Source organism: Lichenostomus cassidix, chromosome 4, assembly GCF_008360975.1.
Source record: "Lichenostomus cassidix isolate B80296 chromosome 4, HeHo_3.0, whole genome shotgun sequence".
NCBI lineage: Eukaryota > Metazoa > Chordata > Aves > Passeriformes > Meliphagidae > Lichenostomus > Lichenostomus cassidix.
Window position 1 is genome coordinate 9,886,353 of NC_139484.1, and position 25,930 is coordinate 9,912,282.

General features: G+C 39.4%; 1 long non-coding RNA gene across 1 annotated transcript in view; it reads left to right on the forward strand.

Annotated features, from left to right (window-relative positions):
- Nucleotides 1–24,276, forward strand: part of LOC146437832 (uncharacterized) — a 165,134-nt gene extending 140,858 nt beyond the window's left edge. The window contains exons 4-7 of the long non-coding RNA XR_014851558.1: nucleotides 17,273–17,350; nucleotides 18,951–19,069; nucleotides 21,838–21,974; nucleotides 22,407–24,276. This is a non-coding gene — a long non-coding RNA (uncharacterized LOC146437832). The remainder of the gene's footprint in view (nucleotides 1–17,272; nucleotides 17,351–18,950; nucleotides 19,070–21,837; nucleotides 21,975–22,406) is intronic.
- Nucleotides 24,277–25,930: the final 1,654 nt, after the last annotated feature.

Genomic DNA, 25,930 nt, shown 5'->3' on the forward strand with positions numbered 1-25,930 from the left:
ATGAAGCCCCACCTAAATTTGGTGTTCAGCTGTCTTTCTTAGACTCCCATCAATTTCTTCTTCCCTCTTGGGCTAAACTGAGACTGTCAGACTCTCAGTCACAAAATAGCAAGTTCATGGAAAATGTGTCTTCTATAGAATCAACACAAGTTGAGGTTTTTTATTATTTGTGTAAACAAGCACATGACCAAACTTAGCCTTCTCTTTTATACTCAGAAGAAACCCTCTGCCACAGTAAATCACTCTTGTAGATACCCTTTGAGGCTGTAACACAGCCAAATGAGGGAGTGAGTTACTCTCACTGCTGTGCATGGCCACATAAAATTTGGGAGCCGGCAGGAGCAGTCAGACAGCAAGCCACATGAAATTGTTAGGCAGTGAAGTGAAAGAGAAACACCCAAAAAGAGCTTTTGGGTTGCAATTTGTTGTTCCTGACTGAGGTTTTGAAATGACACAAAGGATGAGCTTGTTGTCCCGGGAAAAATATTCTAGCAAATTGCTTTTCCTGGACCAAGGGAATAGTATCTTTCATCATAATTCCTCCTTTCAGACCACTGAATAAATGGATTGATGGATTGAAAGCAAACTTTAGGTAAAAAAAAAAAAAAAAAAAAAGAGAGAGAGAGAGAAGGGGAAAAAAAAGCAAGGAAATATGAAGGTTAAATCCAAGCACTATTATACTGTCCAAAAGCACTGAAAAGATTGTAGCAGGTGGTCCCACCACCTGTGCCTGTCTACTTCCATTCCAAATAATCTCCTTATCAAATGCGGAGAGAAGTAGATACCCAGGAGGGTCCCACAGGAAGAGCAGTGGCTGAAAAACAGAGTGACTAACCAGAGAGATCGGAACCTGCAGTGCAGGGGATACATAACTTGGGGAAGCTGAAACAGTGAAAAACATGAGAGAGACAGATCCTTGTTGCATTTACAGCTGGTATATCTGCAGCAACTCTGCTGGCTCCAGCCCTTCGCATCTATGTCCTGGTGGTAATGGATGGGAGATGAGAGATCCTGCAATTCCAAGCTAGAAGCCACCATGTCCTAATGGCTTGCAGAGAAAAAGGCCAATCACACAATGCTTTTATAATAGCACCTATTTTCTTTATCCTTCCTCAATTGCTACAGGAAGTGCTTTAATTTAATAGAGTAAGTGGATGCATTGCCTGGATTCCGGGTGGCACACTAACAACATAATGATCCCAACCCTCGGCATTGCAGGCAGGGCTGTGGTTTGCTTCTCAGTGGGCTGCACTTACAATAGCTTTTTATGACTGTCAGGCTTCCACTAAAAGAAAACAAAGTGCTGGCTGAAAAAGAAATCACAATAAAGACCATTCCTGTCACGTATCTGAATATTCCCTTTCACTCATTCTTTTCTGTGCATGAAATTTCTTAGGTAAATATTGCTGGGAGGGGAGAGGTACCTCAAAGGAGCTTGCTGTTGCCAGTGTGTATCCTCACATTCAAGTGGGATCTTTTGAAGTGAAGGCATTCTCCAAGTTTAGGATTTCTCTGTCAAGCTGCCTGCTGGGCACGATGCACAGCCCAGAGCTGATGGCTCTACCTTTGCTCAAGTTGTTCCCTAGCAGAGCAAAGTTCTTGCTCTTCAGGTGGGAGCCAGAGTTTCCTTCTCACCAGGTCTGCTCTCTGTGGTGCAGCATCTCACTGACATGGCTAAATGGCTTCTCAGGTGGGACCATGCTTGTCACCACTTTGCGCCCAGAAGTGGTTCCTGTGCTCCTTGTGACTTCTAAATCTGGGCCCAAAGTCTTCCAGGGCTTCCTGCCTGCACTGGGCAGTGTGGAATACTACATGATTACCTCTTTTGGGGAGCAGCCCTCATTGCTTGTCTTCCATCTGTTCCTCATAGACAGGATATTTCCCGGTCCTGCAAGGATCACTTTGGTAACAGCCCTGACACTGGATCTGGGATGTCCAGCGGTTATTCCTGAACTTTTCTTAAATCCATTCTCAATTCTAGCAGCACAGGAGGATATGGGCAAAAGTGAGGCCTGTTGAAACCCATCAGAAGGGTTGAGGGCACCCTGGGTAAGGGTGACAGACCCCAGCATCCACATTTCCCATAGTGACAGTTATCCATGAAAATGAACACTTGTAGGAGAGGTAATCCCAAAACATCCATCACAGCTTCTGCAAGCTTTAGTCGTTTGTCCTGATGTAGCATTACTTGATTTTGTTTTTTCAGAGAAGGGAACCTCACTTTGGATTTAACACAGTAGTCTCAAAGTGAAGTTTGGTTCACCTTGATAGCCATTTACCTCATTCATTTTGATCGATGCTTTTGAGATTCTTGAGTTGAATATTCTGAGTTAAAAGAATAACACTGCAGCTTTCTTTCATGAAACAGAAATGCTTCTTTCATTTCTTGCATGATGTTGTCAAGACAACAGTGTCCTAATTGCACCTATACAGTTTGCCACAGTGTTTTGGAGCACACAATGTTTTGGAGCAGCTTTTGTTACAGAAATATTTCCAAACCTGGTCAGACTTTCTTTTTCCCTTTTCTTTTTTCCCCCCAAGTATTTAAAAATCTATAGGGAAATATTTCATCCTGGCTAGACATTTAAGATCTAGAATCAAGAGGCATTTTTTCCCCTAAGGCTCTGACAATACACAGATTTTGTGCTAACTTTTAATCCAAAAATGCCATATATACACAAGAAGGTCTAAAGTTCTAGAAGTTTAAAAGTCAGGGAGTGAAAAGTGATGAGTCTCTGTGACTGCAATGGCTGAGAAATATATGACATTTTCTGTTATTCTGCAGGGTGATGACTTTATACCATCATATGCTTAAATAGTGTGGCAAATTTTATAGTAACTTCATTAATCAATTTGGCACTTTTACAGTCTCAGCTTGCATTGCACTTAACATGCTTTTTCAATATTTGATTTCCCTGACTAAATCCATAAAGCAAAGAAAGGAGAGATTAAAATAACAAGAACTACATTGACTTAAATTCAGCTCAAAGTTTATGCTGGATTCTGCTGTATACTTTCAGCAGGGAAGCAAAAAGTTTACTCGCCCCTCTTGTGAAAGGGTCGTGTCAGAACAGGACAGGCCCTGAGGGACTTGGCATGAAGGAGTGGTAATGTGGTGGCAATTCCTTCAGACCTTCTCCTTCCTAGGAGTGTACAGTCCTGTTGGTCAGAAGGCTTTTGGTAGGAAGGTTCCTCTCAATAGGGGTCTTCCTTGGGTCTTCCTTAGGAATTTTGAGCAGGCTTTCAAAACTGGTTGGGAAGAAACAATTTGGCTTGCTCTGATTGTAGGCTGAGGACTTTGGTAAGAAAAGCAGCAGAGCATGTGGCAAGATTCACACCTGGGCAGCAGTAATCTTTATTTCAGGGTGCTCACTTCAATATTGATCTCAACCCTGACCAGTAAACAAGGGAAGATGAACCAATTTCATCTCACTGTGGCCACTCAAAGGCCACAGCAATCCTTCCCATTTCAGGTAGAGCATACTTTTACAGATGACTCCTGATATTCTTTTTTCTTCAGGTCAGGTAAATGGAAGGCTGTTCTGTGACAATAAAGGCCCAGTAATTTGGCTAGAATGAATTTGCACCTATGTATAAAAGCTACCTGAAGATATCACCTGACAAAAATTCTGTGCTAAGGTTGCAAAGACCAGAATTTAAATTTTAGGAAATGTTTTATTCACAGCTGCCAGCAGAACCTTAATTCAGATGCTTTTTGTGTTAAGATATAGTCTTTAATTGCATAGTCACATACTATTTTTTCCAAAGGACCTCTGTCTTACTCAGGGCACGGGACCTACAAGAGGGCCAAGTAGAGGTTATACAGGCACACATAAATCTGCCACTTCCTAATTTAGCTGTCCTTGACTTTGCAACCTACATAATTTTGCTTTCAGAGAGATACATATTATTTTCTTTTCTTAAACCATGATAGAGGAGCTTTTCATAAATGGTTTCTTTTGGTGGGAAACTGTTGGATGTCAGCTTCCTAAAGGAGACATAGTTAGGAAATGGATAATTCAGTAAACACAGCCTCTGTGCATTTTAAACATGCATAGACTAACACTTCATTTGCTCTCAGCTTGGAGTGTCTCATGGTGTTTCAAGTGCTAAAAGATTTACTATGGTTTATGACTTAAATATTTCTAGCTCAATTTGTCGTTTAGCACCAAACCTCCCTGTCCTGCAGCACACTCAAAGGCTAAAGGGCACTGAAGCATTCTCCTGCTTAACTGCCCATGGATTGGAGCAGCTCTCATGACCTTTCTATTGCTCTTGGGATCTTTTATGAAATTAATTATTAAAATGCAAGGCCTCAGGTCTATCTATGATGTAATGCTTGAGGTTTTCACCGCAAAACCAGATTCCCTCAGTCACAATAATTTTTATACATCAAACAGTTTTGCTTGAAAAGATTATATCGTCCTTCTGTATAATTTTGCTTTTTCAATCCACCTTATTACCAGTTTGCTCTTCTGCAAAGCACTGAGTGCATTTCCATTAAATTTCAAAGTATATCTTAGTCTTTATAACTGGATGTTCCTTTTAAACCATGCGAGTTCTGGCAGGTGTGACCTCAGGTGCAAACACAGCTTTATTTGCTAAGAATAAGCTATTTAGCTGTGTAGCTTTGCTTATGTTTCCATCATTAAAGTGCTAGGACACTACTACAGCAAGTGGACTGAAGATACAGGTAGAATGAGCAGGAAACAGAAACACAGATTGGAAGAAGGAAGTGTGATGAGCAGGCTGTCAAATCCAGTTCTCCTAGCCTTGTAAATGGAAAATACTCAACCTTGACTTATATAGACTTTTTAGAACAATTTAACAGTTATCAGAAAGAGCTCTTCAGTCCAAGAAGATAGTGTTTAATAGGTGGCCAAGTCAGTGGGTTTGTAACCTGTAAAAAAAATTTGTTGCAGTGTACTGGAACAATAATTATTGAGTGGCAAATGCATTTTAAGGCCTTTTAGTGGCAGCTCCACAATTGATCCTATAGAGACTGTTTCAACTCCAGCTTTTCATGCCTTTAGCAAATGCAGGTTTTAAGTGAGAATTCAGCTGTGGAACACTGAAAACCTTCAGTGCAGCTATGTGCCTGGGCTGTGTAATAGATGAACAATCTGAGGCAACACTGAAAGAATCAATTTTTCCCTTTCCAATTTCTCCCCATCTGGGTTTACTAGATTACCCAACAAATATGAGTTAATATTCTAGTTTGCAGAGAGTTCTCCTCATGTTTGGAGGAACTGTGGATTTCACAACAGTTTTATGAGTTCAGAGTTGCTTTTTGGAAATGTGCTTTTAAACAGAGGATGTGTTTTATCTTTCTTTAGAACATATTTTCTTGATTTAACTGGCATGGGTTCGTATTTTTTTGAATAATTTAAGCAGTCTGGATCCAGGGCCCAAATTGTGTTGACCTTAAATATAATCCTGGTGGAGTAAATGTTGAAATAGCAAAGAGAAGTTTAGTTTTGTGTTGAAGACCAGGGTCAGTGAGAAATATTTCAGCTGTTAGGCTGTCCTGATTTAGAAGGCAAATGAAAGGCTTCCGTGCATCACATTGACTTGATGCAACTGAATGAGTGCAGATGCATCATGATCTAGAGTCTGCTAAACTTGTGTTTGGAGGACTGTGAATATATAAGAAAGAGTCTGTTCTTGGGACGAGTCAAACACCGGTTCTGGAAAGATCCCAGCAAATCACAAAAAAAAAGCCATGCAGTATTTTTTGGTAGGATGTGGTAGAAAATAGATGATTTGCCATTTTATTTGGTGTGTTGGAGCACCATGGACACTGGTGGTTTTCATCAGTGTTAGGTCAGGAACAGGGCCCAGAACCTGCCCTAAAGGCTCAGGAAAATGTATTATGTGCATAAAATTAGTAAGCCATTGTGGAAGATGCATTTAATATTATGTTGACTATTTGAATTTTCTGTTAGGCTGCTCCTTGTGCAGGAGACAGAACAAGGAGGCACGGGACCAAACCCAAGGGATAATGACTACAGTAACTGACAATATCTAAGCTCTTATGCTCCTGGAGGACAGGAGAACCTTTCACGAAAACTGGGCTCCCAGGGAAAGTAAAATCTCAAATCTGTAACTGCTGGTCAGAGCCTAAGAAATAAAATTTCCAGTCCACGGGGGCAAAATGCCATAGCAGAACACACAATAGAGCTGTGCTTCAGGCAGTCATACCCAGCCTAGGTGGTATTTCTGCATGGTCCAGACATTAATCCTGGCACAAAGCATAGATCTGTGCTTGGGATAGTTAGTCTCCCTTACCTGAAGCGTCTGGTGTGAAAAACTTTTAGCAGAAGTGTTTTTTAATTGGGTGGAGTGGGAAGGGAGCGAGTTCCCCATCTGAAATATATTATTTGAATTTATTTATAGCATTTGAAAAATTAATTGAATAATATTTTGATAGTATTAGTCGCCCACTTGCACCAATCATTGAAGAGGACTCAGTACAAGTAACATTTTATTTTTCAAGCTGCTCTCTTGCTTGAAATTAAAATTGGATGTAGAGAAAATGTGGAGATTTTTGAAAGAGAACTAAAAACAATGGGGTCCTCCTGAAAAAAAAAAAAAAAAGAATGGAATTTGTTCAGTTCCTTTAGAAACCCAGCCTCCGCCTTCAGAGCATTCTCAACAGTCTATATTTTTTCTAATCACTAGCAAAACAAAGGGAAAGGCTTTCCCAAGGGAAATCTGCTTAAGCCTGCTGCAATGTCTGTGAGGAGCATGGGTGCTGGTGGAGAGTGATACAGGGAGGAACTGTGCTGTCAACAACAGGAAGCTGGTGAAAAACGAGCGCTGCCCCTGGGGAGGTGAATGCAGAGCAGATGGCTCTAATTGTGAGTCACACTGTGACAACTGACAAGAGAAATTCTGCACTCTTGACACTTTAAAGATACCAAAAATACCAGAGAGCACATTCCATGGCTTCTTGAAGACTTCCATATCGAGGTAGCTGGGGGGGGGAGAGCTCCAACTCCTCCTGTTTCCATCACTAAACAGCCCATAAAATTTGCTGTTGATAAGCTTCCAAGCAGCCAAGCATTCTAATACTTAGATAAGTCACTAATGTTAATAAAACCACAGAAGAAATAAGAAGGAAGAGGTGCAAAGGGGATTCATGTGCAGGGCAGCACCAGTTGCTTTAGACACTGATCCTTTCAATTAAGGGTGGCTCTGGATAAGAAGGGGGAAAGTAACATCCTTGTTTATAAGTACTGTTAGATTTTGAAATAATTTCCACCCCCCCCCTTTTTTTTTTCCATCCGGAATGACTGCAAGCATTTTCTTGATGTATTCCAATTATTGTCCGGATACAGAGTTGCAGATTTATATTGTGTTTCTTTAGAGGAGTTACAAAAAGTCAAGACCAGAAACCATTCATAGCTGGTTGCCAATTTTTTATTTTGGGATGAATGCCTGGCTTGGGTGGGTCTGCAGATGTCAACAGTGCTACTCCAGAAATGTGTTTTAGTTGCTGTATTTTCTCTCTTGATGCAACTGCTTTACTACCAGTAGTTTGTTACCATGCTCAGGTAGTCTGTCCCTTGAGCATGGCCAGGTTGTTTTGTGTGCACCAAAATAACATGGATCAGCTCCTTAGCTTGGAACTCTGTGACCATTGACATCTGGCTGACGCATTATTGTTCTTTTTCCACTGGTTCCATGCAAATTTTCCCCCTGGATATTTGGGGAGGTGTGTGTGTGTGTGTGAATTTCATAGTGTTGGAAATATTTTTGGGAGTGTCTCATTCTGACTGCATTCAGATATCTGACATTTTGGCAGTCTCCACTGTTTTTCAGGTTGTTGATGTTTGTGGAAGCTACTAACAATGGAAAAGTGCATCTGGTCGCTTGGGAAGGCACAACACTGCACAACTATTCCTACTACAGCTGCTGGGGTGCAGTTTCAAAGCTGGTGTTGGATAAGTGCTCATGCAGGGAGGTGGTAGGTTTGCTCAGGCAGGTCACACAGTTCAGAGTTTCTCAGTTCACCTCAGTGTTGCTGAGTTGTAGCTATCTTTACCACTTTCTTTTATTACTGATTTGTTTTATGTTATACCAGTTAAGCATCTCTGTGTCTCACAGCAGCTGTGGGAGTCGTGTCCTGTCACATTGCATCATCTGGAAATCCCACTGGTCTTGCCCTGTGTACTGCTGTGGTTACACCAGTGGGCCCTCCTTTGGTCCACTTCTCTTGTGTCACTGATGTGGTTTGAGATGAGAATAATTTAAACTATTGTGCATTTTTGAACAAGACTTTCCCTGTGTAACTGCTGCATCAGATTGACATTTGACCAATTTGCTAGCAGGTATTTTATTAGAGGTCAGCTCTTATTGCCATTTTAAAGGTGCTGTTGCTCTTTGAAAAGCCCAGGATTTACACTGATTGGAATTAATCTACTGGAATATTTGTGTTGTCGCACTTGAGAATTTGTAAGTTGTGTAAAATCCATGTACACTAGGTTACATTTTTTAAAATAATGAACCCTTTTTGTATCCAAAAAGATCACAAAGATCTAGGCAGATACACACATATGAGTGTCCCAAGACATGCAAAGCTCTGCCATCCTTCTGGGGTATCACCGCTGCCAGAGAAGTCAGCTGCAGGACTCAGGAAACCCCCTATTTTCATGTTTGGTGAGAATTTCAAAGTTTGTCTCTTGTGGTGTTATTTTTTCCTGCTGAGAGTAGGAAGAGGAGCAAGCCATGTGATATTGTGCTCTCGAATCCTTGGCAGGGATTTTGAGACCACAACTCTTCTCTACTTCTTAAAGGCTTTTCCTTGGAGAGGTTGTAGGACGCGGTGGAATTTCTTTCTTCTTTGTGTCTGTGTTGGCTAAAGCAGGACAGAGGAGCTTGAAAAGGCTCGGCCTCCTCAAGGAACGCTATCTGATTCGTAAGCATTCCTAGAGGTTAAGGCTGGTGACTATCAAGAAAGCAAATACTTCATGCAAGGGTAAGTCCTCTAATTGTGTTTGTGTTGAATAGCTGCCAGATCCCCATGTCAGGATGTCTGCAGTCACGGCTCTGATCTCACCATTCCTTCCTCGGCTGTTGCACAATTGTGTTGCATGTTTGTGGTGCGGGAGAAAGTTGGAGAGCTGGGCTATGAAACCATCTCAGGGAAGGAAGCCATGTTTTATTTTAGTTGCTTGGTTTGGATAAAAGCCTGTAGGAGATGGAATAACATAAAAAACCCCATAATGCAGCCCATTCATGGAAAACAAACCTGGTCTTCTCTGCAGATATGTGAAATATGAGGTTTGATAGCCAGGTTGGAAAAGGAAATGTCAATAAAAATGTGTTTGCTGGTGTAGCGGAAATCCTCAGGTACATATGTGATAAGTCGTTGCTTGTTCCACCTGGACTCTCACCTGTAATTGCAAGATCTGCTGGGGTCAGGCTTGTAAATCCAATGAGGGAACTTTTGAAAAATGGGTTATGAATCTACTTCTCTGATGGATCACTTCAAGGATCTGTTATGGCAGAGAAGTGAGACAAAACAGTGACAAATAACAGATTATTAAAGAGGAAAGAAACCCAAAGATACTGCAGGCAACCATCTTAGAAGTGGAGAGAGAAGGAAAAAACATCATAATTCCTTCCAGCCACAGCAGAAGAGTTTTGGGAACTCTCAGAACAAGTAAGGTCTGAAAGCCACTCGGGTTACACAAATATTCAATCTTGAAAGAAGACAGCAGTTACCTTAGCCACAGAAATGTTGATTAAAAGTAATATCCTGATCAGTCTCAAAACCATAAATCTTTCTTAGATAATAAAGTTGTGCATTACTCCTGTTTGGTTAGAACAAAGCCAATGTCACAGAGGTCTAATTTTAATACAGAAAAATAGCAAGAGGTTGGGTTAATCTATGACCATCATGTCGTCTCACATAATAAAACCTGGTGAGCTGGTAGCAGTGCTCCAGGAGGATGTCGGTTCCACTTCCTAAGCCAGGAAGGGGAGAATTATCCAGAGCAATAAATAGCTTGTACAAATAATATGAGGAAAATCAGAAGTTAATCTGAATACCAACTCACTCAATCTAATCAGTATGAATAGCTCCCTGCCAACTGCTCCGTTACCTGAAGCAGGGGTCAACTGATAAACATCAGCCAGTCCTCTCATTAAAAAAACACAACTAACAACCCCCCTTCATCTTGGAATCTCAAATTCCATCGTTCCCGATAAGCACTAACCAGTTCCTCATCTCTCATTTGCAGTTCATATCCTGAGCTGCACAGATTTGCTGTTGGAGATAAGGATATGAGAGAGCAAAGTGATATTAACACACATGTTGCAACCTGCAAGCCTCTCTGGGGCCGCCGTGCCTGGTGCTGCAAATAAGGGTGGTCAGCGAGTCTGCAATGGGATTTGGGATCTGGCAAATCTGTTTGTTTGGCAACATTAGCCCAGATGAATATGTTCAAGGAAAGCAGTATGAGCCACCTGAGTGGGGAAACAGATGATTGGCAAAAGAGAGAGCAAGTGAGGAAGAATGGGAGTGATAAGGACCTGCTGTGTGTCCGGTAGCTGCAAGGGGGAAGAAGGACAGGGAGCCATAATCCCAAATTTGTGAAAGATGTCACCCAACTGCCATCAGACCATTTAAACTGCCTTTGCATTCTCATCCCATGCTCACCTCTGTTAGATATTTGTCAAAGTTAAAGGCAAGACAAAATTTTCTGCCTTTCCCTCTTAGGCGAGTGAGAAATAGACCATGGGTAAGGTTTCACTGTCCTAAAAACCAGGTAACGCCAATCAATGGTGGCATTAAGATGGCAGCCAGTAAAAGGTGGTTCCTGAATCAGTGTTCTGGGGTTTGGGTCAAATATTCCTCTTCAGCCATTTAGGCAATGTTTTTCTCAATTTTTGGGAAGGCACAGAAGTTGTCTTTTTCTGCTTTTCTTGGTAACTGACAGAAATAAGGGTTGAGTCAGCCGCACCATAATGCAGAATTCTTCTTTGCAACAGGTTAGGGGCTTCCCAGAGAAAATCGTTCTTTTCCGTTCTGCAGACTTTGTTTCTTCATGTGTTTTAGATTTGCAGATAAACTAGTCAAAACTAATCAAAAGCAAAACAGAACATAAGCAATATAAAATCCCCCAACAGACTTTTTAAAGGTCACTGACTCAACTATATTTAGTTTTAATATTTTTTTAATTTCAGTGTGTGGGAAATAAGCAGAGGTTATTTCCTCCAGCAAACCAAGGTTTTCTTAGCCTGTTTTCTTGACTTCAGTTTTAGCTGAAGTCAAATATTATGACCTGTAATAACCTGAGAACAATATGTCTTTTTTACACTCAAATTGCTATTCACCATCACTTTACTTGTTAAGGGAAAAAATAAAGCCTGTTTCAGTGAGCCATGGATAAATTAAATTTAAGTTAGTTCTATGATTAAGGGTTCAGGTCTTGGAGAGAAGCTGCCTGTAGCAGCTTATATATTTATGGAAAGTCTACCCTCAAATCAGAAATCAGTAAAAAATATTTCAGTGATATATTTTCCTTTTGAAAAATGTCATTTTTATCAAAGTGAAAAATATAGAGAGACCTATAAGATGGATTAATTGATATCATTATTTGTGGAAAATAGATCTACTCTTTCACATTATGTTTCTCTGTGAGTTATCACCCATTTTCCTTTCTAAGCACATGCTCTTCCTTCCACTATTTACTTTTCATTTCAAAGGGGGAAAGAATGGGATGAGGGGTTTTGGATTATTATTTCATTTGCAATGCCTAGACAGTAATAAAATAAAATATCCTTTGCATCCTTTAAAAGCCAGACACCTGCTATTGTAGAGGAAATAATTCCCCCCAACCCCTGTTCCACCCCCCAAAAAAGAAGAGAAAGAAAAAGAGAACAGGTGCAGTTAATGGGCTAGACTAAAGTATCATGGGAGATTTTCAAAGCCACAGATGAATTTAGCTGCACCACTTCCTCAGAATATAAATGAGTATTGTTTACTTGGGTTTTCTGAAGTTTGAAATTATCCTGTCCAGTGTTGGCTTTGGGGGAAAGTCCACTTGAAATAATTGTAGACATTTGGAATTGACATGTCAGTGTCACCTCATATGACAAGGATAAATACCACTCATTCATACATGGATTTTCCAGAATACCAGAGAATATTACCAAGCACTGCCAGTGAAAAGCAGGAATAGCCTTGCCTTACAACTCCACTTTTTATTTCATTACTTTTTCAAGATCGTCTCTGAGTGGGGAGCAAGGTCTGGGACTTTGTCTCAGTCAGGCAACATTGTCTCTTTTCTTTTGGTTTTAGCAGAACCTTTTCTCCTACCTACACTCCCTGCTGCATTTGTTTATCTAAAATTATCCTGGAAGATTATGAGTTTTAAAAAATGTAACACTGTGTCTCGATTCTATGAAATGAATACATTATTAATTAAGAAGTCTTTCAATCCCGCATACCTCTACTCCAAATATATACATGCCCTGGGACACATATGTTGAATCTAATAAAAAACAACTGTCAGGAGCCCTTGGAATTACACAAAAATGAGACAAAAATGTACAATTAATACACCATCTGCCTTATTAATGGATGACGTTTGCTCATCTCTGGGCCTACACCACACATTGTGCTGATCCAAACACACACCAAATTAATTTAAATGGATTTGATCTGTGATCTTATTCTAAAACCTTAATTCTTTGTATGATCTACCATTTTGTAAGGTCACAGGGGAAAACCAGTGAAAACTATTTATTGAAGTGCTAATGGTTTATCCTAATTTCCATGAGGGAGATTTTTCCCCTCATGCATTCTAACCTTAGACAGAATCATCATCTTCCTTCATATTCAGTATTTAAAAATTGTTTTGGCAAAGTGACTATGTAGTAAAAAATGCAAATTACCTTTCTTGAACTGTTTTTTTTCTTATTTTTGTTTTTCATTGAATACCTCTTATGTATTCTTCCTTACATTGACCCACTGCAAGTAATTTCAAAGCAAGAGCCATGTTATTTCTTTTGTTCCAATGACTCACTTCAGTTTGTAACAAACTCTGTTGTGTTAGTTGTTCCTTCTAAGATAATCTCATACACTGCATTCCAATGTAATAATCGTTCTTGATTCAAAATCATACAAAAAAAAGAATGTTCAAAAACAACCCATAGGTAATGGAGCAAGCTACTGTAGAATCATCCTCGGGTCTGGATTCATCTGTCTGTCTTTTCTACAGATTGGGGGATTTTTTTTTTTTTATTTTTTATTTTTTTTAAAGAGAGTTCTTAATGCTTGAACAAATCCCTTTTTCTTCCCTTCGGTAATGTGGTTAACTGTCTGGAATGTGAGCCACTGGAAATTCTTCCCCACAGAAGAATCTCCATTAAGCTTTCAAACAGAGTTACTTCATCCCCACAGCTGCATGGATAGAAGGCTTTCTAGTGCCTAAATACTTACTGTATATGTCATCCTTGAATTTAATTATTTCTTTTTCCCAGCCAGAGCTTTGGGAGCAGGTGCTAGCCTTTTGCTTCCTTTCTGCTTCCTCTGTGGGGAACGGGCTGGAAAGAGCCAACTAATTAGAAAATTCTACTGGGAAATTAATTCTGCAAACAGCTGAGGAATGGCATTTCAGTATAATGCTCACTTTGTCTGTCAGCAGAGTGCTGCTTGGCTTCACAAGTGGCAGCTCTCCCAGATGTTACACATGTTGTGATGGGACCAGAACTGCATCATATGGTGCCCGTTTACTGAAAGTCGTGGTGCTCTGGAGGAGTAAATACACTAAAACCAAGCTCAGGGACGTGCTGCGTTGTGTCACAAGGCAGCAGCATGGGTTTTTACATATGCTTGAAGTGTAGCAATGAACCAAATCATTTTTAGTGAGCTTAGTGTCAAATGTTGCCTTTGCTTTCGTGTGGGGCTAGGGGCACGGGGGAGGAGGGTGACAGGAGCCTCACTAAACCACTCTACATGAAGGCCTGGGTTGTCAAAGTGCGCTGTAAACTTTGAAAAACATGTGCAGCTCTGTGACATGTCTGAGCAAACCCCTCTCTTACCCAGTTGGCTGCTCACGTGCACGTGAGGAGAGCTGGTTCCGCATCCGCAGGCTTCTCTCTTTGGAGTCACTGCGACCGAAGAACGCAGGCACACAGCCCTCAGAAGGAGTCTGTTCTGAGATACTCATGGAAACAGCACTTAGTGAAGATGATGAGAGACTACTCATGTCTCAGAGATCTCACCAATACCCAGTTTTGTCACCTTAGTGCTTCTTACTTGTGTGAACTAAACCCCACCCAGCCACTTGCATTACCTTCACTGATGTGCCTGGTTCTCAGCTTGCTTCTGGTGACAGACCTCTCTGACCCTCAAACCCTGTGCTCCTCTCAGCCACATTCTTCATCTGTTCCTTCCCCAGCCCCTAAATTTCCCTCCAGCTAACCCTCAGGAGCACATTGCTCCCAGATTGACTTGGCATCCCGTGCTTCTGAGCTGCCAGGAGGTTGCCCTGGGCTCTGTTTTAGCGCTCAGCTATGCACAAGTGGCCCTCACACTCCAGATGTCTGGGAATTTGCCCTGGATTTAACATTGGAAGAGTGACTTGTGAGTGCCCATTGAGTAATATAGAACTGCTTTCTTATCGTTTTGGTCCCAACGTGATGTTGAAGCTTGGAGTGCTCTGAACACCCCTTTGTGGCTGTTAATTTCTCATGTGTCTTTCTCCCTCAGTGGGTCTTGTATTCTTGAGCTCTCTTTTGTACTCTATCTCTGTCATAAATATCTGAATGATTTTCCTTCCTCACTTTCCTAAGAACTAATTTGTCTTATCTAAGAATATAAAAAATGGGTCATTCATGTAATTCCCATGGAGATATGTTGTTTCTCTGCAGCTGAAGATTTCCCAAAGCATTTTTCTTTCTCTTCTATTTGATTGACTGTAGTAGGACTTGACTTTTTCCCCTTTTTATAAACTTTCCATTGTCCTGTGCTTCACAAATGCAGTATAATAATCATTCTATATTCTGTCTCAGACAAAAATCTCATCACTCCTTATTTTCTTATCAGTCTGTTCTCTACAGCATAATTACGTTGCTTAATGCATTGCAGAATGCTGGGTTCAAGAACTGTTTTTAATGGTAAAATATCCATATCCTATTACCAGTCCAGTGTTAACATGCAGATGTTGTTTGAGAATTATTTGGTTATGAACTTTATTAAATAAAACCTTGACATTTTGGCTGTGCTCATGTTGATGTGTGATCATCTTCCAGCATGAAGCACGAACTAAAGGGCTTTAACTTCGAAAGCCATTTTCACAGAAGATTATGCCTGCAGAAGAAAATAATAACATTCCATCTTTGTCTTTAATAAAAATCAAGCCAGTTTTTGTATTTTCCAAATTTACTTCACCTGTTAGTAATTACACTTTTCCTAATGAGATGTAATTGCTTAAGAAACCATTGAAATAAAATCCCAGCTAAATATTAACATCTTCCCCTTATCTAATTCATAATTTGAAAAAATTCTTTGCGTGTTTTAATTACTTTCTGTAGCTGCATACATTACCAATTTGGAAGGACTAAAAAGCATCTAGCTCAGAAAGAGTGGTGCATGGACTTTTGGGTGTAAACAACTGCAGTCTAAAGTCTCTTTGAGCTAGAGAGGTCTTAATGTCTCATATAGAAGATTTATTCTGCAGTCACATTTTCTGAATTAATTGACTTTTTAATTTTGAGGTCCTGAATGCATCACTGCCTGGCAGTTTTCCAAAGTGCATTGTGCCTGCATTATGGAAGTTTGCCAAATGATGCCTGCATTATGGAAGTTTGTCAAGTGGTTCGTGCTTAACATGGGGACCTGTTTGCATTTAAAACAAGAACCAAATGAAGTTATTAAATATTATTATCACATATTCTTCCCAGAATTACATTTTTTATTATGATGTGCTTAGTAATTGCAGGAACATTGTCAGCTGAAATTTTCAAAGTGCTTGTCAAATAGGAAATAAAATGGAAAAGGGGAAATAAAATGTGCTATTTATTGCAGACAAATGTCAAGCTAGATTGCCTTTATATTATACCTAGGTAAAAGTTCTTAGTGATTTAATATTCTGTTTATTGTCATCCAGATGTTCAAAACATTCAAAACTGACCCAGCTGGTGTGGAAATTTCATTTTTTCCAACTTATCGTAATTAATTGAATCATAAAAAAACATCATAAAACATCTTCATATTCCATCCATGGAGATTCACTAGGAAGATTTGCACTAAATGGATTTTTACATGGAATGGATTTCTTTTCCAAAGTTCAGCAAGAGTCAAGACTACATCCGTACATGTTTAGGAGCCAAAAATTGTAAGTAAAGGAGAAAACACATCTGTGTGTGGAAATTACTGAATAATTGCACTGTTTGTTTAATGATATAGCTGATGTTCTGGTGCTCCTGGAGAGTACAGCAGAGCTGGAGCAGCATGGATAAGGATGTGTTCCTTTGGGGTAAAGTGAAGTGCTTTATTTTGTCCTTGTGTGTTCAAGAGGACAGCATTTCCATTTTGGCTTCAAGAGATCTCCCCTCTTAAATTTGAAATTCTCGTTCAAAAAGGTAATGCTGGTTTAGGAAATTCAAACTTTTATTTACTTACTAATTTCCACTTCAAAACAAAGTAGCTCGCTCACCCATTTTGGGAACAAAGCTACTCACTGAAGCTGATTGGAGTTTGCAAAGGGTTTTAGTAAGTCCAGGAGTTCATTTTTCTGTCAATTTTATATTCATCAAGAAGTATTATTCATCTCTTGCTATAGTGTTTTGGTTTGCAAGATTTTTTTTATATGTGTTTACCACCCATATTGCAAGAGTTAATAAATAAACCCAAATTGATTCATGACTTGTTTTGCTTGGACAAGTTTATGAATAGAAATGTTCTATCAGTTTTTTAATTAAATTCTTTCTGTCTTCCAAGGATGCCACTGTCCAAAAAAAAAAATTGAGGATTTTGTTCAGAAAGTGTGCTTACACTTTGTAATATTATGGATACTCTTGAGATAAACTTACATCGGGGGTAAATATACATAAGAACAGGTTCCAAAGTTCAGAATCGAAACTTCTAAACTTTCATGTTGTCCTTAAGTTTTAATATATGCCTGGCTTCATACTGCATTTCAATATTTACATAAATTCTGTATTTTGCATAACAGATGCACCTCCGCGAATTGTAAGCCTTTTCTTGATACATTTTGGCAGCAGCTGAGGGTAACATCCCTTGTTGTGCTTCTAGATTGTTCACTGAGGCCAGAATTCAGCAAGCATTTTGTCTGCTACACTGTAAAGATTTTCCTCTATCTGCTCTAGAAATGTGAGTGTTATTCTTTTCTCTGAAATCCCACCAATCTGTTATTTGTAGGCATGGCCTGGAGAGGAAGGAAGAATAAGGAGACAGTGAGAGTGAGTCAATATTTTATTGCAGTAACACTGTGGTGTTATTCCAGCCAGTTTTACTCCCAACCTGCTGAATGCAGTGCTATCCATGGCAGATTCTCAGAAATGAAAGGCTACATCTTTTTTGCTTCTAGTTCATGTGAGGAGAACATCACATGAACACAGATGAGAAAACAGGTAGATATTTATGCCAACTTTGTTCTCTGACCTAAGAATCTGGTAGTCTAAAGCTGTGCCACCTCTCCCAAAGGCCAGGTGTATGTGGGGTGGACCTGTGTCCATCCTATGTATCAACAATATCCAGAAATACAAAAACCTAACTGTGCTGGACATTCATCTAAGGATGTTATTTAAACACCTGTATTTCATGGCCAGAAAGCCACTCTGTTAAACTCTTCTGAGGGCCTGCTGCCTCCGTAAGATGAGTGTGTTGGGGTGGCTAAGGGCACCAGGTTATGTTCCTCGTGGCTGAAAGAAAAAAGGTAATGGTATCTGGGGGAAAAAACAGACATTTCCAGAAAGAACCGTGATTCTTTTGCCATCAGTCAATAATTTTTTCACACACACAGATACAACATTAGGCCAATACTGACAGCTTCTGGAATCCCACCCTGAACACCAGCCGTCTTAAGTGCCAACCAGCTTGCCTTCTTTCCGAATGCTGGAAAAATCCCTGAAATCTCTGCCCCTCAGCCCCAAAACAGAAGAAAAGAAGTTAGTTTGTGGTTTTTTATTTGGTAGTTTGGGGATCTTTTGGTAGGCCATCTAGAATAAACAAATCGAGAGGAAATCAGATGAATATAAAATTATTTTTGACACATTTGGCAAATGATAGTGTTTTTAAGAAGTCTGCTCCCAAACCCTGTTGTGCAAGCATTCACTTGCTCAGTTTGAGTGAGAAGATTTCTTGCCAGGAAGTGGGAAAAAAAGATCACCAGTTGAGGATTCATCCTTTCCACACGTGTATGCTGAAGTGTTTGGTGGAAATGGCAATGTTGTACTTTTACAACTAAAGCACAGGAGTTTAAAGGGAAGATGTGAAAACACGAATGCTTGAAAAGTTACATTCCTGGAAAAGAGAGACACAGAGGAGCTGACGGAGAAAGCTGATGCTCAGAAGTACACTAAGAACCTTCAGAGGGTTGGCATTTATGGAAAACAAAGCACTTTTTTAGGAGCCTAAATTACATACTAAGCAACGGCCCCAAAGTTTTATTACATTCTAGGAAAAGAGCAGGAAAAATAACATAAAATACTCATAGTTATCTATACTAAATACTAGACTAGATTTTATATCCTGTCTTTAATGTTGGGGAAAAAATGGAATGGTCTGAATTATTATAATTTTTTAAGAACTAGAAACACAATCTGGGAAGAAGTTTTTATGCTGGGTGGCTTTTTAGCTGGGTTGTTTCTGAGGGAAAAAGAAAAAAAGAGCTGCAAATCTCATATTTTGCATTGCATAATGAATGTTTTAATGACTGACCAAATGCTTGTCATTCTGTTCCATTCATAAGATTATGCCATACACAGTCAACTGGCAGTTGTCCAGAAGCTGACATGTCCTTTCATTGCTAAAAACCTTGGTTTGGAATGGAATGGAGTCAAGTACAGGAAGGAAATGATTATGGAAACGGTAAGAATTTGAGACCTTGGCTATCTTCAGGCACAACCAAACATTTCCTCTTGTTATCAGAAGGTATGTAATTACTGATCAGACAAAAATGCTAAGAAATATTTCAAGAAGGTATTTGGCTTCTGGAAGCTAACTCTACCATCAGAATGCTTGTCAGACATAAGCAGAGCATAACACTGGGATATTTTTTCTTGAATGAAGAGAAGCAAAAGGGGTAAATATTTGGAGCTTTGGCTTTTACTCTTTCAAGGGACTCTACTGAATATCTCTATACTCTCAAAAGATCCTTTATTAAATGAAAGATAAGATCCAAAGAATGTTGGGAAACATTTATTTTTTTCCATTTAAGTGGATAAGGTTGTGATGGATACACCTGATATCAGTGGCTAGGAATTTTAAGGTCAGCTCAGGTTCCAGAAAAATTCAGGCTATTCACAAGTTAATATAATTTTCAAATACATAATGTGAAAGGCAATTAGAAATACAGATGTGATGCTGATGCAAAGAATTTTCCAAGTTAGTTGGAGAAGTTTAAGGTGGCACTGTTTGTGCGTGTTTAACCTTTGCACAATAACAGTGTTTCTTTCAACTGGAAACAATGAAGTCAAGCACATAATATTTGCATACCTGAAACATTCATAAACTAGATTTTAGGCCATTTCAAGTAAAGGCATTTTCAAATGCAAATTTGAATTTTGTCCCGTATACTGGATAGTTTCTATTCTCAGAAAGATATATTGTACGCAAGAATGTCGAAATAACAACAGCATTTTCTTGCTAGGGAGACAGAACAAACTCATATAAGTAAAAATATTTACTGCACAGAAAGAAGGAAATGTGTTGGGCATGGGTAGTATTTATTTAACTGTGTTTTCAGTGGGAACAACCTCTTTTCTGAATACAGCTGGTTGTTATTTGTACTTGCATCCCCATAACTTAAAACGACCTAAAAGAATGTTAGCTAAAAGGCAATTTTAGCTAACTACAATTGGATCAGTTAATATTTGAGGGGATCAGCTCTACATGGAAATAGTGCAGGGCTAAATCTGCAGAGAGCACATTGCTGGCCAGCACAACACCTCACTTTAAGGCATCCTGCCAGCTAGCAGGGATTTTTGCTCCAAGATTAGGCACATCTCTTCCTTAATGAATGGAGGGGAAGAGCTAAGTCAGCTCATAGTAATGTTGCTGGAGAGCAGCAGGCTGAACTCTTCCAGGGAAAAGCAGCAAGATGTCAGTTGTATCCCTGAGAGTGAGGCATTTAACTCTATTTCAGTTTCTCTGCTGTGAGTTAAACACCTCCAAACTGGCTAAAGGAAGTCTCATCCCAGTATTTAAAGCATTCACCTGATTGTGGACCTGTTTTCAAAACCTCTTATGCTTTAACTTGAAAAAAAAAAAAATCTGTCTTCCAGCTTCTTTTTACTGAATTTTAAAATACTATAGATTACATATTTTGAGGGATAGGGAGGAGAGTGAGGTTAATCGATCAACTCCAGAAGATATTCCTTGGCAGAGGAGAGAATGGTCTTCAGGTTTCAGGTGCAACAAATACTTCTGCAGAGAACTGCTGGTACCTCAGAAACTGCCAGGATTTCTGTGGCAATTGGGTAAGTCGGTGCAATCAGCATTCAAACACAGCCACATATATATGGTGATGGAACATCCAGCCAGAGACCTATAAATGTAGTATTTCTTCATGTATACTGGGAAGTAAACTGTGCCAGTCTTATGACAAAACAACAGCAAGTACTTCTGCTTTTCCAGGACATTATTTTTCTAAATAAATCTTCACTTTATCCAGTCCAAAATTTTTAAGACAATGATCATGAAACCATGACTTTTCAGCCCTACTGACAAAGGCTGGAAGTCACTCAGTAGCTCATGCAGATCTGTGTTTCCTGGAGGGCACAGGCTGCTCAGTAAATCTGCTTGGTCTTCTCACTTTTGCATTGAACTTAAAAGTCAAAACAAAACAAGAAAACCAACCCCTTTAAACAAGTAACACTTCTTCTCAGAGGATGCTTGAGAGAGTTATTCCAACTTGTTCTTTCTCCCACGTACCTTCTAGAGGAGGAAATATTTCTGGAGGAAACAAACTGAAAAAGATCACAAAGATCCTACCACACAGATTTCCTGGTGTTATTCTATAGAGGAAGAGGCAAAAATTCTTTCCTCAAATTCCTTTCCCCATGTAAACAGGGGGAAAAGTATTGTCTTTTGTCAACATTTTGTTTTGCTCATTTGTTGTTATCTCTGAAATTATTCTATGAAGATACAATTTTTTAATAATGACTGTTGTGTTCAATAACAAAAATGATCCTTTGGGACCATATTTGTAATATGTGCTGAAATGCATTGTTTGGAAAGTGGCCTTATCTATAATTCAGAGAGTATTTGTATGCTTTGGAGGACCATTTGGCAAAGTCTGTGAAAGGAAGTAATTTAGTTATTTGGCTGCATTAAGGATGAAATTAATTTAAGATGCATTAGGACTTCTAGAAAAGTGTTATGAAAAGAACCCAGCAGCCAAAGTTCTTGGCTTTGGAAGAGGTAATTAGCCACTAGTGGAAGAGCCTTGATGAACATGCAGTCAGATATCCATCAGTGGATCTAGAGGAGCAATTTAAGGAGGTGTTCATGCTGGTGAATGATTGTAGCCTGTTTCAGTGACAAAATAGGTTGATTTAAATCACTGCTTTAGATTATTCAGGGGCAGACTTCGTTTCAGTTTGTGTCCCTCTCTCCTCCCTCTTGTTGCTCTACAGCCATAATAATGTAGAGATGTTGCACCACAAGTACCCAAGTGAAGGCAAAGCTCCATCTGAGACTGATTTGGGTTCCAGAAAGTTCAGACTCACAGCATGAACTTAGAGAACTTAGGCTATTGAGAACACATTGGCTGGTAAGTCTTTGCTAAGTGAAGATACAGTTCACAAGCAGTTGTTTTGAGTAATTTTCAGAATAGTGATAAATTTGGGCAATTTTATTTTTGGCTCAACAGGACATTGGATATTGCTAAACTGTTTAATGTATGTAACGTGATATTCTATGATAAAAACAATGCATAAGTGAGCTGAATGACAAAAAGAGATCTGTGTAAAAAAGATCCTTAAGGATAGGCCAAGATTGTTTGCATTTATTTTAATGATATCCAAATGCTGTTCTAACTAAAGATGTTAATAATTACAATGAGCAGTAAAGCTCTAGAAAGAGTTAAATTTACTGGCAGGCTTTATCCTGCTGCAGGGTTCTGTTTGACATAGTTCCATAACCTCTTCCCTTCAATAAATGTCAGCCACTTTGTTTTATTTTTTCAATTTCTCCAATGTCTTAGCTGTGAAGAGAGACAGAGCATGGAAATTGTCAGGGATATTTCACGTTTTGCATTCACATGCTCATGGTTTTCCTTAGGGTGACTGAAAGGTCAAAGAAGATGCTGCAGGAGGACTTTCAAGCAACAATAAATATGGAAGTTGTTTTAGAGGGTGGGGCTGGCTTTCTGTTTATCTGGTACTAGAGACACTTTTGTGGGCACGTGATCTGTAAGTGCTAGAAAATGATGGAAATCATAATGGCCTTGTCCATCTCCTACAAGAAACAAGTAGCTTAATCCTCAGCTCAGTTTTAACAGCATTTCCAAAGGCTGTTTCACGAAATATAAACACATTTAGAATAGCCAGAAACCCAATCTGCTCAGCAATTACAGATTTCTCAGTTGTGTGTTGAAGACGTAGCAACCTAAATGACCCTTGAAATTACTCTCTATTTCAAGTCATACACTTATCCGAGCTGTATTTTTAGACAACTTCATACTAGTAGTACAAGAACTTGTTCCAGACAAGGATTTAACTTGGGTTTATGTTAACATATAATTTGTAAAAGTTTGTAATAAACATCCTTCACTGAGACTGGCAGAAACTGTAGGAAGGAAAACACCACCACTAACTTTGGCTACTTGCTTTGATTCAGACCTCATTGTGTGATGTTTGTTATGAGAGCTCCAAAACAGCAGAGAAGTGATGAATTGTCAAGTCACTGAGGCCAGAATTTCCAAAGCAGCCTCGTCTTTCTAGATTTTGACTTCCAATATAAATATTCCCCAGAGGCCTGGTGCTTGGACTGGGAAGTGTACTAGCAGGCTTTCATTCAGATAGCAAGAAATATGCATGTGTAATTCAAGACCTTTGGCCTGAGCTGACATCCTGCAATGCATTCATGGAAGCTGATGAAACTTTAGGGTGTACAGGAGGTGCCAACTGAAGTCTTACAAATAAATACTTAGTGAATATTTATATAAATGTGGTAAACAGAAAAGGAAAGTGCCAGTATGCTCATGCTGGTGGTCAGTCTGAAATTGCTACTCTTCCCAAGCCAGTTTTTATGTCCTTTAGAATAATAGGGCCATCATAATTTTTTCAATCCTGAGATAGTTTCCCCTCTGTTAGTCACATAAGTTAAAAGGAGAACTATAATCTCAGTTTAGCTGCATTTGGAAACTAGTCTTTTTTGTAAAGATGGAAGGAAACCAGGAGGCAGGAGCCTCTTTCTCTGCAGGAGCACTCTGTTTTTCCATGGTCACTCTGTTCTCCACACTGACTAGCTTCTCTGCACTGGGTAGTTTTTGACTCCTTCAAGGTACCAGTTTCTCATTGGTTTATTACCAGTTTATCAATTCAGGCTGCATCAATGACTTTGAGAAAGGGTGTTTTAGAAACTGCTGTGATATTGCACTTGGTGTCTGTTCGGTTTTATTATTTAAAACATGCAGTTGTTCTGGTCAAAAGTGCTCATGACATTATTTGAGACACTGAGCAAGCTCATGATGGGAAAAGCCATTTCTCTGAAGTGCCAACACTTTAAATAATTTAAAGCCATTCTTCCTGTTCTCCTAGAAGGAAGCTTAATCTATTGCATAACTGTCCGGGAAGCTACTGTTCAAAGGTGTTGGACAATCTTGAGTTAGGTGGAAAAAAGTTGTTGGATTGAATTAAATATTTTCTTATAATAAATTGTGGCATTTTAATAATTAGTGAGAAGCCTTGTGTTTGTAGATTTTGCATAAATAATGAAAAAAGAAGGTTGTTCATTCAGCACACAAAAGCCAATTTTAGAGAAATAACAGATGGAGAGTGCCAGAGCCAGAAGAGAGTGAATATTTTTTAAAAGCTATGTTATCATGTAATTGAATGGATTAAATATGAGAATTCGCAGAAATTCAGGTGAATTAGGTTCTGTTCTCATTGACACTGCATAAATAATGACATTTCTGCTTTCCTATATGTACACACACATTTATTAATTATTGTTGGCATTAACAGCATCACAACCATGCATTCACCAAGCCCCAAACATCAACATGACTTAAAATGATCAGTTCCACATAATTAAGTGTTTATGGGGGGAAACCAAACAGCAGAAATAATTCCAAATTGCTGAAAAATGATGAGTATTACCTTGTTAACATTTGTTTCATAAGCATGACCAAACCAGTAAAACAGAAGAGTGCCAGGATGTCAGGAAGAAGAGTGGGAAGAAGGGTGAATGACTGACCTTTTCATTATTACAGAGCTTGACAAAGCTGGAAATAATCCCACCTTCTCCAAGTCATATTACCTCAGAAGACAGTATTCTCTTGAAGAAGAAAATGAATTTAAAATGCCTGTAGGAACAGCACCAAGGACTGTGTGTGTCTATTTATGTCAACCAAACTGCTGTTCCTTTGAGGAGCTTCAGCTTCCTTGGTGCTGGGTACTGCTTTGTTTTAAATCATCCCTACTATGATTTTGAAAAATCAAATGATTAATTTTTGTATGTGTTTTCAACCAGAGGGAGGCTGTGTCCCAAGCAGAGCCAGCCAGCACCTGCCTAGAATACACAGGGCACACTTCTGGTGCTTGCTCTTTGATTTTCTTCCTATGGCTACCTAGATAGAGAAACAGAACTACCTGTGACCAGCTTTCCCACCTAAGGTCTGGAGCAGATAACTTGATAAATTCAGGGAAATTTAAGTGACAAGAATCATCTGTAGTGTCTTTTCCAAATATGACAACTTTCCATTTTCCCAGAGAGACAATACGTACCTGTTAAACCTGCTCATACCTCCTGCCACACCACTGGAGATAAAGCAGGCAGATGGCTGGCTTTATTTACGTCACACAGTTGCACTGTTTCCTCTTTTATGGAGGGGTCTTTTTCTGTGTTAAGCTCATATGTAAATGGAGTAGCTTTCATATGGCTTTGGAAGTATGTGACCAGCCATACAGTCTCTAAGAAACAGCCAGTTTTCTTCTCTTTTTTAAAATTGCTGATGGTCTTTGTTGGGTTGAATATCTTCCTCTTTACAAGCACCTTTCTGTCAGAGAGACAGAAGACAGATTTCTCCTGCCTTTCTGCTAAGTCCTGCATGGAATAATCTCCTGTAGCCCACAGGTCTCACAGCAGTAACTCAGTCAAGTGTACAGATTCCACTCTGACCCCAGTGTTTCTGATTGTCACTGATGGTGACAATCTCTTTAGGGAATTTGAGGAGACTGGATGGCTCAAAATATTATTGATGGACTGCTGAAGGTCTGGCTACAGTTTTTGTAGAGCCACGAGGGAACTGACTGTGCATTCTCTATTAATCGTCTTGAGGCTGAATCTCTCAGCTAATGCTGAAGGCTTCAGCCCTCCATTTAGCAATTTGGTTAAAGGTGAACTGGTGGCAACTTAAAACTGAGACCAGCTGACTGCTGGATCCAGGGGTAGTTTGTGAAAATTGCTTTTGTGGTCTCAGTCCAAATTTTATTGACAAAATCTCAGTATCTACAAAAATTAATCCAAAATAACTCCTAGTCAAAGGTTCAGGGACAGCCAAGG